Source organism: Zophobas morio, unplaced genomic scaffold, assembly GCF_036711695.1.
Source record: "Zophobas morio isolate AGI-343-1 ecotype UQ-CSIRO unplaced genomic scaffold, CSIRO_AGI_Zmor_V1 ptg000031l, whole genome shotgun sequence".
Taxonomy (NCBI): Eukaryota; Metazoa; Arthropoda; class Insecta; order Coleoptera; family Tenebrionidae; genus Zophobas; species Zophobas morio.
The window spans coordinates 12563105-12576198 of record NW_026972136.1 but is presented as its reverse complement, the minus strand read 5'-3'; the positions used below and the strand labels follow the sequence as shown (position 1 = coordinate 12576198).

At 31.0% G+C, this 13094-nt stretch overlaps 1 protein-coding gene and 1 long non-coding RNA gene across 2 annotated transcripts in view; one reads left to right on the top strand and one right to left on the bottom strand.

The window, feature by feature from the left end:
- LOC135139213 (dynactin subunit 2) overlaps positions 1-13094 on the bottom strand; it is a 46982-nt gene that overhangs the window by 31177 nt on the left and 2711 nt on the right. The gene's annotated exons all lie outside the window — the stretch shown is intronic.
- Positions 4372-4977, top strand: LOC135139215 (uncharacterized). The gene is made up of 3 exons (XR_010282141.1): positions 4372-4589; positions 4642-4801; positions 4858-4977. It is a non-coding gene; the product is annotated as an uncharacterized LOC135139215 (long non-coding RNA).

Below are 13094 nucleotides of genomic sequence, written 5' to 3'. Positions count from 1 at the left end.
AAACAAGGAAAGAGTAAAAGAAAAAGCAGGCAAATAAAAGAAATAGGGAACGAAGCAAATGAGAAAATTAGATAATTATAAAATGAGGCAAAGAGAGAATTAGTAAAAGACGAAAAATTTTCTAAAAGGAAGGAAGGGAGAAATGGAGAAAGCGGGAAAGAGGAAAAAATGAATTAAGGAAAGAAGGAAAAAAGATGAAAAAGAAACAAGGAAATAGAAAATAGGAAACCCCGAAACAAGAAAATCACGAAATAGTGAAATAAAAGAAACAGGTAACTAAAAGAAATAAATGATATAGAAAAATAGGGATAGAAGGAAAGAAAAAAAAAGAAGAAATGAGGAAACGAAGTAATGAGAGAATGAGGGAGTTAAAGAAAAAGGGATAGAGGGAACTAGACACAAAGAAGAAAACGGAAGAAGAAAAAAGGGAAATAAGGAACGAAGGAAATGAGGAAATTAGAAAATTATGAAATGAAGGAAAGAAGGAATGAGGGAATGGGTGAAAGACTGAAAATTTTCTAGTTTTTATTTTAAGTATGTGTCTAATCATAATTATAATTTTTAAAATTTTCAAAGGGGAAAAAAGGAAAAAAGTGGAAATGTTAAATATCGAAATAGGGAAATAGGGATAGACGGAAAGATGGAAAGAACGAAATAAGGAATAGAAAATCGGAAACCCCGAAACAAGAAAATCGCGAAATAGGGAAATAAAAGATATAAAAAAATAGGGATAGAAGGAAAGAAAAAAAAGAAGAAATGAGGAAACGAAGTAATGAGAGAATGAGGGAATTAAAGAAAAAGGAATAGAGGGAAATAAAGACCTAGGATATGTATATAATCACAATTAAGATTTTTAAAATTTAAAAAGGGGAAAATGGGACATGGGAGGAGCGGGTGCAGTGAAAAGGGGGAAAGAAGAAAAGGAAAATGGAGAACTAGAGATACACGGCAAGATGGAAAGAACGATATAAGGAAGGAAGGAAAAGGGATGATAAGGAAATAAGGAAACAGAAAATAGGAAACCCCGAAATAGGGAAATAAAAGAAATAGGAAACTAAAGGAAATAAATGGACATAGGAAAATAGGGATAAAAGGAAAGAAATAAGGAAACGAAGCAATGAGAGAATGAGGGAATTAAAGAAAAAGAGATAGGGAGAATTAAAGATACAGGGAAAGAGACAAACAAGGAACGAGGAAAAGAGAAAACAGGGAAATAAAGGAAATAGGGAAAGAATGAAATGAGGAAATTGGAAAATTATGAAATGGGGTAAATAGGGAATGACGGAATGAATAAAAGCCGCAAAGTTTTCATTTTAAATATGTATATAATAGATAGTATTTATAATTTTTAAAATTTGTCGGTTATCAATTATTAGATTTTAAAACTTTTTAGATTGTATTCGATTTTTCAATTTTTGATCTTTCAATGTCACAATTCTAACGATTTTGTAACTTTTCGATTTTACAATTTTTTGGTTTTCCAATTTAATAGATTCGATTTGTTTTTTCATCTTTCCAATTTTTCGATTCATTGATTTTTTCGATTTTTAAGTATCTCGATTTTTAGTTTCTCATTTTTCGTTTCTTCAGTTCTCCGATTAAAATTTTTTTATCTTTCGCTGTATCGATTTTGCAATTTCCCGTTTTTCAGTTCCTCGATTTTTCAATTTTGTCCAATTTTTAGATTTTGAATTTTGAATTTTCCATTTTTCAGATTTTTCAAATTTTCGGATAAAAAAAACTGAAAAATTGAAAACCGAAAAACTGAAAAATCAAAAATGAAAAAACGGAAAAGTTTAAAGTGAAAACTTTGAAAGATCTAAAAATTGGAAATCAAGATCGTTGAAGGAACGAAAAATTGAAAAATCGCAAAATCGAGAAAACGAAATATAAAATCGAACAAAAAAAAAGTACAACGCGTTAAAATTGTAGATTATGGATCAATTTTAAATTTTCAAAAAGGTGCATAAGTAGAAATTGTATTAAAAAATCCATTGCGCTTTACAGAAATAAAATATCTCAACAAATAATTGAGTAAACACGGGTAGAATATTTAAAATTTGTGGTCAAACAAACTTTAGCCATTTTTCAGGTCCACTCAAATCTATAACAGGTAACGGATAGAACCTGTCCTTTTAAACCCCTTATAATCCGACAGTAAAATTTTATGAGAGTATCCACCCTCTAAAGTTTTCTAAATTTAATCTGTAAGTCACAACGCCAAGTAAGAGGCAATTAAAGACAGACTTTTAAGTTTACATTATCTTGTAGCCCCCTTCTAAGTATTTATGAACATTCTTTTTATTAAACATTAAAAGATTTGCGTCCGCAGGTAATTATCGGTGGACTAATATTTACGATTCATTTAAAGTACGACGAAAGATAATTGCAAATGACTCCAATTATGGGAATTGCAGCTGTAAAATTTCCGACCACTTTAGAAAGTGCACCCAGCATAAAATTGTCAATCAAGATTACTAGCCACCCTTACCTTTCCAGGACCGTATTTGTTTCAATACGTGAACAGGTAGATTGTTAAACGGACCGCTTTCAAGGAATTTAATCTTAAAATTTAAGGACACATCAAAGTGTGGTTCTTAAAACTTTTTAAATCTTTGCAAATACATATTTCCTACAAAAATCCCAATAAAAATTAAATTTACCATGATTCATACATATATGAACATTCCAAAATTCGAAGTCCGGCTCTGGCTGAAGTCGTACCTCCGTTGCGAAGGGTTCGTAATAATTTTATTGCAGGTTGCGGTCCAAAGTACTAAAGACCCTTCATAAAGTAACTGACGGCGTTTGCAATTATCTTTCGTCGTACTTTACACGTAGCCAATAAGATATTTTGAAATCTCCTACCAGTGCAAATTTTTCTTTAAAAGTTGTTGCATCGAACTTTTATTTGTAGCTAGAGTGGAATAAAATTAGGCACAAAAGAATCGGCTCTTCAATTTTTGGTAAAATATGTAACATGTTGCCCCACAACAATTTCATTTAGGGCTTCCTAACTCAAATGAATAAGAGTACATTTGGAGTCAGGTAGATATTTGCCGGACTGGAGTTAATGCCATATCCAAAAAACAAAGATGACCACGGACCGGAGTTCTCCGAAGGAATAATCTCTTCAAATGAATTAAAATGGCTATATTCCTACAGAAAATCGGAATATTTTTTGGTTAAAAAGATATACCCCGTTTTTTTCTTCTGCGAGATTAAATTACAATGTATAAAAGTTTTCTTCTTTATCAATTACAAAATTTGTAAAAAAATTGCTCGAAAGTTGTTTCAACAGAACTTCCCTCGTTACAATGAAACATATCCAGCATTTTCGAGATGAGTTTTTTCTTTACACAATTTTGCGATGACGTCATCAACATTTTTGCAAGGACACATATATCAACTTGGATTGGTGCAGTATAATACTGAAAATAACAGTATTGTATTCTCAAAAATTTTCTGGGAAAATGGAGTGAGCCGTTTTTGATTCAATCAATAAAATAAATGTACTCATTCATTATTTTTTTGAGGCACATGTTTAAGCAAATCGAAAAAATATGAAAGCAATGATAAATCACAAGTAAAAATTTATCATATTTTGCACATTTTGGATGGAATCATCAATTTTTTGGGGGGAATAAAGAGATATATTTTCATAAAAAATTGACCAAGCTTATGACAACTTTAAAACATCTGCAAGATTTCAAAGCATTCAGATCCAAAATTAAATTGCAAAATGTTCTATGATTTTGATTTGTTTTCCAAAAATTTGAACCCTTAACCTCCTACCATTTTTTTTTTGAAGAGTATGAAAATTATACAATGAATTTGTTGTCGAAATAAACGTATTTTGAAAATGTTTGCTTCATTAACGCTTTGAAACAATTACAAAAAAAGCTAACAACGAAAAAACAATCATTTTTATCACGTCATGTTCGACCTCAAATAAAGTAGCAAAATGTCAACAGAAACAAAATTCAGAGGAACTTGCACGCTTTCGAAAACAATTACAGGTTGCAGGTACCAAAATTATGAAAAACGTTAGGCTCCCTTTCTTATTCCAACTACCCCCCTCCTTCACCTTACAACTAGTGGCGGGAATGTAAGCTATTGGCGTACTGCAAACACAAGTGCGAATTCTGACCAATCGCGCACAATTGGAGTTCTGATTTTGCCTCGTGGTTGTTTTCTTTTTCTAACTGTGAACGTTCGAAATTTTCAAGTGCTATTTAGTTCTGTATTCAGCGTAGTGAACACCGATTTGTGGGTACGAGCGGTATTTTGAACTTTCACAATGGTGAGTCGCCTTCTCAACACAGAGAAAATCAGTTTTGTATTAATAATTTTCTAGGAATCAACAAATTTAACGGAAATTTTATTACATCTTTTCAAAAAAGATAATGATGTGAGTAGTATAACAATAGTGTACGAAGGAAAAAATGAAAATTACGAACTGGACGACGAATTAGTCAAAGTTATGAAAAAACATCCTCACTTGTATGATGAAAATCATGACTTACATCACAGCAAAAAGAAAAAAAGGAAATCATGGGGTGACATTTCCAAATTATTGAAACTTGATGGTAAGAACTAATAGTAAAGTAAAATATTTTGTTAAGTTTCCAACAATTTCAGTCGCGACCGCTCAATGTAGATGGCAAGAACTTCTTGATAATTTTGTACAGGAATATACAGATTTTCCTCCTCTTGGAAAACCCTTACAAAAAAAGAAGGCTCACGAGCTCACACTTTTTGATAAAATGTTGTGGTTGGTTCCATACCTTCCTAAATGTCTGTAAGTATATAGCATTTTTTTTAAATTGATTGTGATTATTTATGTTTATTTTTTAGCGAGGCATCAACTGCTGCTACTGAAGTCCAATTCGAAGAAATGAATAATTTTGCAAATAACGTTAGTACTGAAGAGAAAGAAGTAAACAATGTTGAAAATCCATCACCACTAGTGAGTGATCAGTTTTTTATGGTGATAATTGGGGAAATATTAAAAGATTTTTCTTCAGACATGAAACTTAAATTTAGAAAAGATATGTTAGAACTGTTGCAAACATATATCGATTCAAATAAAAAGTGATATGTATATAACACAAAAATAAAAGTTAAAAAGCGTTCTAGGTTCCTATTGTCAACCAACTCTGTTCCTATTAGTGTACATATTTATTAAGTAAAAAGAAAAACGCCGTCATTCCCTAACCAAATAGGGAACACGGACTTTCTGTTTTATTAGAAGGGTTTAGGATTATTTATGGTAGTAATAATTTACTGTCCTAATCTCTCAGATTGCTTACTTGAAAGGAATAAAGGTTGTACAGATCGTGCATGAATACGTTTTACGTTGATTGATTAACGACGTTCGATTCGTAAAACCCTTAATCGTTTTGGGACAAGCAATTTGAATACAGGTAAGTGTTGTAAACATCACTATTATAATCCTACGCAGTTTACTGGGGGTTTCCAAGAAGGACTTACAGTTAAGGCACAGTATATATATCAATTGATGTCTATACTGTGGTTAAGGCTCCACCACACCTCAAGGAAATTTCTATTTTAAGAAATATGCGACTACCTAGCTACCTGTCAAACGGACCCTACAATAGAAAAGGTTTTATGGTCGTAAATAACGTGTCCACTGCAGCTCGACCGGCTGTTGTCATTTCGTTCAGGGGCGACTTTCACTAAATATCTCAATTTAAGCAAGAAATGTTTGGAAGACGATTTATTGCCAACCGGTAAGCTTAGTGCTAACCACACAAAGAGGGTATTCATTTGTTGTTCAATCATACAAAATTTTGATATTATCACAAAAAATTTTACAAAGTTAGTGAAATTGGTGTATAATAATTGGTGCCAGAACTAAAAAAATTCTTTATGTTAGGAGTCAAAAATAAACTTAGTTTCTGTAAAATCTATATCAAATAGAAAAAAGAAATTCCAACACACAACTGTTTTAAAAATTGGAAGCAAACATCTACGTCCATGGAAGCTTCAATTATCTTAGTGGGATTTAGTAAGTCTGAGGAACTTCACAATTTACGTATAGTAGCGTATTAAAAAAAAGTTCGGGCTGCAAAACCACATGGTACACATTATTTTATAGAAAAAATTGAATGTAGAAATTAGATACTTCGTAATTATCGTTCTAAAATTAGATACATTTTTTTTTATATAATTTATACTTGCTGTTTGGAAATTCTTTTCATCTGTGCCTTGTAAGTACTCCTCTCTTAGGAATACTAGTAATTTATAGTTCTAATTTTATTTGCTTTACTGTACATATTGTTTTAGACACATCCTATATCCATAATATGGCTTGAATAAATGCATTCCAATAATAAAATTCCATTTAATTAATATCATTCATTTAATTAAAAGGGGGAATCAAATCAAAACAAGAACGTAGAAATTTGTCAGATACTTCGAAGGGTGGTCAAATAAGCTTAAGGGTGCCCAGTAGCAGACAGACAATTGACCTAAATAGAACTTCATTCTACGGGCGTAATTTCAACTTTGAAAAAAAGATCGACATTTCAATTGATAGATTATGTCTAAATCTTTGGGGAAGACACAATATTTTTTAAAATAAGTGATTGTTTGGTGTTTAATTAATCGTTCATTCTTCGAAGGAAATTGCATTTCTAGACGAGGAGAGAGCATTTTTCGCTTCAACTTTTATATCAATGCATAGACAACATTGAGCTCTATGGGGAAGACCCTGTCATTTTTGTTTAAAATTTATATTTATCAAAATATTTGCTTTTTAAAAAAATACTGACTAACGAAAATAAAGTGAAACTAGGCAACCCTATTTACAAAGTTTTCCGTTTCAATAAATGGCTGAGTTTTACACAGCAGGGAGCCTTGCCGACCGACCCTTTTAGGTAATCAGTCTATGTACTTTAAAACTCATAAATACTCTTAGCTGACCAACATTGTTGAAACTCTTTTACAAGTCGACTTCTTTAATTTCTGACATAATTTGATTTAAAAGTATGCACATTTTTATAATTTTATATGTTCTACTAAAATATTTTCTTTCAAAAAATTATTCAAGTATTTTTTATTAATCTGTCACTTTATATATTAATCAATACACAAAACTGACAAGATTTAGATTCTCATCACTTCACTAACCACTTATTTACCTGAACAATCATATTTATTTAAATTTAATTTTTTGATACTCTTTTCCGCACCACCTATGAGGTAGAGTATTATAGGCATGTTTTTTACGTGGTATCTTCAGTAAACCTATTCCAATATTACTGTTTATTCCTGTGTGCGTTTATACTAGGTGAAAAGATTTATATGAACTACACATGACGCGAATGCAAATAAAAAATTTTAATTGTACAATTTTTTCTTTATAATTTGTCTAATGGGTTGACTTGTTTAATAAAGATAATCTACTCGCTCCGGAAGTAAGGCATATAAATAAAATTTTTCTAGGGCTCTATCATATTATTTTCCCAAAATTTATCATCTCGTTGAATTAAGCATTATTTAAATTGGACATTTTATATATCTCTACGATAGCGTTTTTGTTTATTAAGCCGTCTGGCGATGCCGCTAAAAATAATAACCTTTAATAATAATAATAACCTTTATTGCCCTACAGTTCCTAGAACCTCTTACAGAGCAATATTAATAATTATAAATAAACAAAAAATAAGATCGAACCGACGATTTAAATATTAATTAACACAAAAAAAAAAAACATAAATCAAATCCTAAGTAAGTAAACAATAATGTAACAAAAAATAAACTAAACTAGTGTCATTAATTTAACATGTTCCTCGCTAATTTCCTAAAATTTATTTCATTAAGGTAAAAGACATCCAAATCCTTAAACTTGTTATTATATAACATACAGATTAAATTAATTGGAGATCTCAGTAATATATTTGTATGAGCTGCAGGAAAGTATAAAGACAATGCTCCTCTGCAACATAGCCGTGGAACATGAAATGAAATCTTTGCTAGTAACTCAGCACAATCAATTTTAAACTGAACGATTTTATGAAAGAACGTTATAATGGCGATTTGTCTTCTACTATCCAAAGATAGCATTTCAAATTCAGCTAACAAAATGGAATTATCAATTCCACGCTGCGGATAGATACCATGTTTTTTGAACCAACAAAATTTGAGAAATCTTCTCTGAACTGCTTCAATAGCACTTATACGAATGAAATAAATTGGATGCCAAATAATACATCCATATTGTAAACATGCAACAACATAAGAATTAAACAAAACCTTAATTGTTGAAATATTATTAAACGACTTACCTTGTCTTATTATAAAGCCTAATAATGAAAATGCTTTCGCTATTATATGATTAATATGATACACAAACGTTAACTTACAATCAAAAAAGATACCTAAATCTTTGATGACGCTTTCTCTAATTAGTGGGTCATTACCAAACTTATAATCATAAATTGTAGGAGAGGTCTTACGTGTAAACGATACTACTTTACATTTATTCACGTTCAAATATAGTTTATTGGAAGAACACCAAAAATTAAGTCGGTTTAAATCATCTTGCAGTAATTGTGCATCTTTGAAATCATTAATAACGTTATACAACTTGGCATCATCAGCATACAGTAGAAGGGGGCATTTTGATATAGTTGGTAAATCATTGATAAACATTATGAACAATAACGGCCCCAGATTGGCTCCTTGCGGCACACCAGAATGTATTTGATATGTAAAAGAAGAGAAACCATTGTAGAAGACATACTCAGACCTATGAGAAATATATGATTTTAAAAGATGTAAAACCAAACCTGTAATACCAAATGCTTCAATCTTAGATGTTAAAATTTTGTGATCAATGCGGTCAAAAGCTTTTGAAAAGTCTGTATATATTACATCCACTTGTGATTGGTTATCAATCTCTTCAGCAATAAATTGAGATATACATGCCAGGTTTGTGACAGTTGAGCGTTTATCAATAAAACCATGTTGTTGTGGTGAAATAAAGTTTCTCACATGAGGATATATGTAAGAGTATAAAATAATTTCAAGAACTTTGGAGAAATTACATAAGATACAGATCGGACGATATTTTGAAACATCAGCTTTGTCTCCAGATTTAAAAACAGGTATAACTTTAGACAACTTCCATTTCGATGGAAAGACACCATTCTTGAGGGCGGTATTAAATATTGCCAATAAAGGCTGAATAAATACATATTTGCAGTCACGTACGAAGAAACTAGGTAATTCATCTGGACCGGCCGTAAATGAATTATTGAGACAATTTATGGCAGTAAGTATATCATGCTCAGTAATTTCTTTAATATAGAACGTTGGTGTGTTTAAATTGTAAGTATCATCTATATTGGAGTTATTGTCAGAAGATTGAGTATAAGAAGACTGAAAATAAGAGGCAAATGCATCAACAATATCAGAAGGAGTATTAAGGGAATTATCATTATAGATCATTCGACCAGGAATTCTGGTCAGACCTTTTTTAGATTGTACATATGACCACAATTTTTTGGGGTCGTTCCTAAGATCAGTTTCTATATCCGCGAGATATTTTTTATGTGAAGCAGCTATTTGGTTTTTTAGCAGTTTACGGTAAAATTTGAACTTTGAGTAATAAAATGAATTTTTATATTTTTTATAGTTCTTATGATAATACGATTTGGATTTAATATTACTGATTATGTTACTATAAAACCATGGTGGGAATCTAGTTTTTTTGGAAATAGCTCTGTATGTTGGCACATGTTTGCTTAATATTTTATATAAATAGCTGTAAAAATGTTCTACTATGGTATCAGTGTCCTTGAAATTACTTAAAAAAGACCAATCCACATTACAAAGTTCCTGATAAAGCAAAGGAAAATTAGCTTTACGAAAATTGAAAGACTTATTAGATTGACTTACATTATTATTTGGAAAAGAGTTTGTGCTATCACTTGTCAAATCAATTAAAACTGAGAGAGCTGGATGGTAAGAGTCTTCTACAACGATAGGAACTAAATCACGCATGACCTTACAATTAGTATTTGAGAAAACAAGATCCAGCAATCTATCACTAGAGTTTTTGATGATGTTATACTGAGATAGATTCAAAAACTTACTAAAGTTGTTAAGTGTAAGAACAAGAGTATTATTTGTATCAGTAGTGTATTGTGGAATATTAAAGTCTCCTATTATAAACAAACTATCATCACCACTAAAGTTATCTTCAAAATAATTACAGAGTATAAGTAAATCATTATGAGAAGGTGTTCTTGGAAAATAGACAACAAATATATAGAATGGTAGTCTGTTTAGATAGCATTTACACCCTACAATCTCAACATTGATCAATTCATTAAGTAGATTAGTTAAATCAATATTTTCTACAGTGATAGAGCATTTTAATGCCAAAAGAACACCCCCACCTCTTGAAGTATTTAACTGATTATAATTACGATCACACCTATACACATTATATAAGTGAGGGGATATTATTTCTGAATTAGAGATAGAATCATTTAGCCATGTTTCAGAAATACAAATGATGTCAAAGCCCATGTCACTAGTGCCATTAAAAAAATCATTTACTTTATTCCGAATACTGCGCACATTTTGATAATATATTGAGACAATTGGAACGTAGGGAGACATTAGTTTAAATTATTGACCTGTGTAATACTAGGAATACCATTGAAAAACTTAATACGAAGATTAGCCTCTCCATTTGCAATTCTCTGATTTAATTCTTCTTTGATTCGACGAAAGTAGGCAATCTGTCTTGGTGTCCTATCCATTGAAACTTTTATATTCCTGAATTGATCATCACTTTGAATTTGGGTACGATTAGATTTCAATTTATGGAAAAGTGTTTGTGCATGTTGAGCGTTGTCGAAACGAAGTTTTAAAGGTCGAGGATGTGGACGCGAAACATCAAGTCTACCTAGGCGGTTGCACTTAAAATCCATTGATATTATGGAATCATCAAGTCCATATGATGTTAAAAATTCAGTTATGCAACTCTTATCTTTAGCAGTTTTCTCAGAGGCAGCTAAATGGGCAGATTGTTCGGTTAATCCATAAATTATTAAATTGGCTTTATGATTTTGACGATCATTCACCTCGTGTATTATCTCCTCAAAATTCACATCAGTAAGTTTTTTTGCCTCAGATAATTGAACCTTCAGCGATTCCACTGATTTCGCCATATCACTGATTATTTCTTTTAACTGTGGTATTAATTCACAACAATTACAAGTGCCATTAGGATCCTTTGATACGTTGATTTTACGGCAATCAGAACATTTCCATTCTATACCTTCAGTAGATTTTATTACGTCATACTGAGCTTTTGTTATTTCAGTACACTTGATGTGAGAAAATGTGTTACAAACTAAACATTTCAATCCCGGAACAGTAGGGGTAATTGACACCTTACATTTTGTGCACGCGGCAGGCATTATCTGACACAATTGGTACTTATTACTCACTTATAACTGGTAAAATTGTATTAGAATCACAGAGATATTTAAAACACGTCTACTCGATACGACCTCGGTATCAAAAAATGTACAAACCGCATTGTCTTACTGTCAGTTTGGTGTTACTGCAAAATGCTTCAGTTGCCCTTGCTTCATTTTCTATGCAAAGATTTTGGGAGAGTACATGTTGAACTAGATTTGCAGAGATGTAAAATGTTTTTCAGAGTACAGTAGGATTAGCCGTGTTACTTGTTCTCTCATTTTGCAAATTTTACCAAAATAACGTTCGGTTAATCGAAAGGATTTTTCTGCGCACCATTCTGGATTATTGCGTCGCCAATTGTGTTTTGTTCGATTAAAAAAACATCAACGTTTGAAAGTTTTTTGAGAAATACTTTTTGCGCTGTGACATATCAGGTATTTCAACTGCCTCGTTAGATACATCGTTGCCCGAGAACTTTTATGATCCACAGACCGGAGCGCGCTCAAGCCAATGTCAACTCTATAAACCTCCAGAAATTCTGCGGGAAATAGTTATTATTTACATGCTTTTGTTTACACACATCTCACATGTTTCACTCGATTTTGACATGCAACTATTTTTTTGTTCAGCTAAGAATTAATTCTTTCATTGCGTTTGATACTAACGTCCTAAATTACCAATACTAGTGGAACAGTAATCATGCAATAGATTTTTTTCGGAAAGTACAGTTATTTTTATGTTTTAGCAGCAATGTGTTCTATTTTCTATTAACTTTTACATATTTTTAGTCACAATTTTGGTAGTTTTTTTTTACTTTTATTTTTAGCACTAATAAATAGTCCAAACATGAAAAAATAAAAAAAAAAACTAGAATTGGAAAATCTAAAATTTAGAAACCGAGAAATTGAACAATCGTATAATTGAAAAATCAAAACATCGAAAAACTGGAAAACCGAAAAATTAAAAAAAAATGGAAAATCAGAAATTTAATGAATTCCGAAAATTGAAAAACTGAAATATGCACAGAAGAACTGAAAACTCGAGAAATCGAAAAATCTAGAATTTTAAAAACTGAAAGATTAAAATATCGAAAAGTTGAAAAATTGCGAAATCGTATCATTGAAACATCGGACGATAAATTCTACTAAAAATGTGCAAAATATGATGAGTTTTTACTTGTAATTTATCATTGCATTCATATTTTTTAGATTTGCTTATATACCTAGGTGGCTCAAAAAAATTAATGAATGAGTCAATTTATTCTATTCATTAAATCAGTCTTGACTCACTCCACTTTCCCAGAAATTTTTGGAATACTTTTGGAATATTTTTAGTCCAATCCACATTGATTTACGTGTCCTTGCAAAATGTTGATGATTTCATAACAAAATTGTGTACCTAAAGTAAAAATTTAACTCGAAAATGCTGGATATGTTTCATTGTATTTTAGGTGCGAGGGAAGTTCTGTCGAAATAACTTTCCACCAATTTTTTTTGCTGTTATATTTGAACATAAACAGTTTATTTTATATATTTTTAAAACATTATAAAGAAAATAAAAAGTTGTGTTAGACTGAACCTTGTGAGTTTCTCAATCTATTTTCCTCAGCATTTTAAACTTTCAACTTT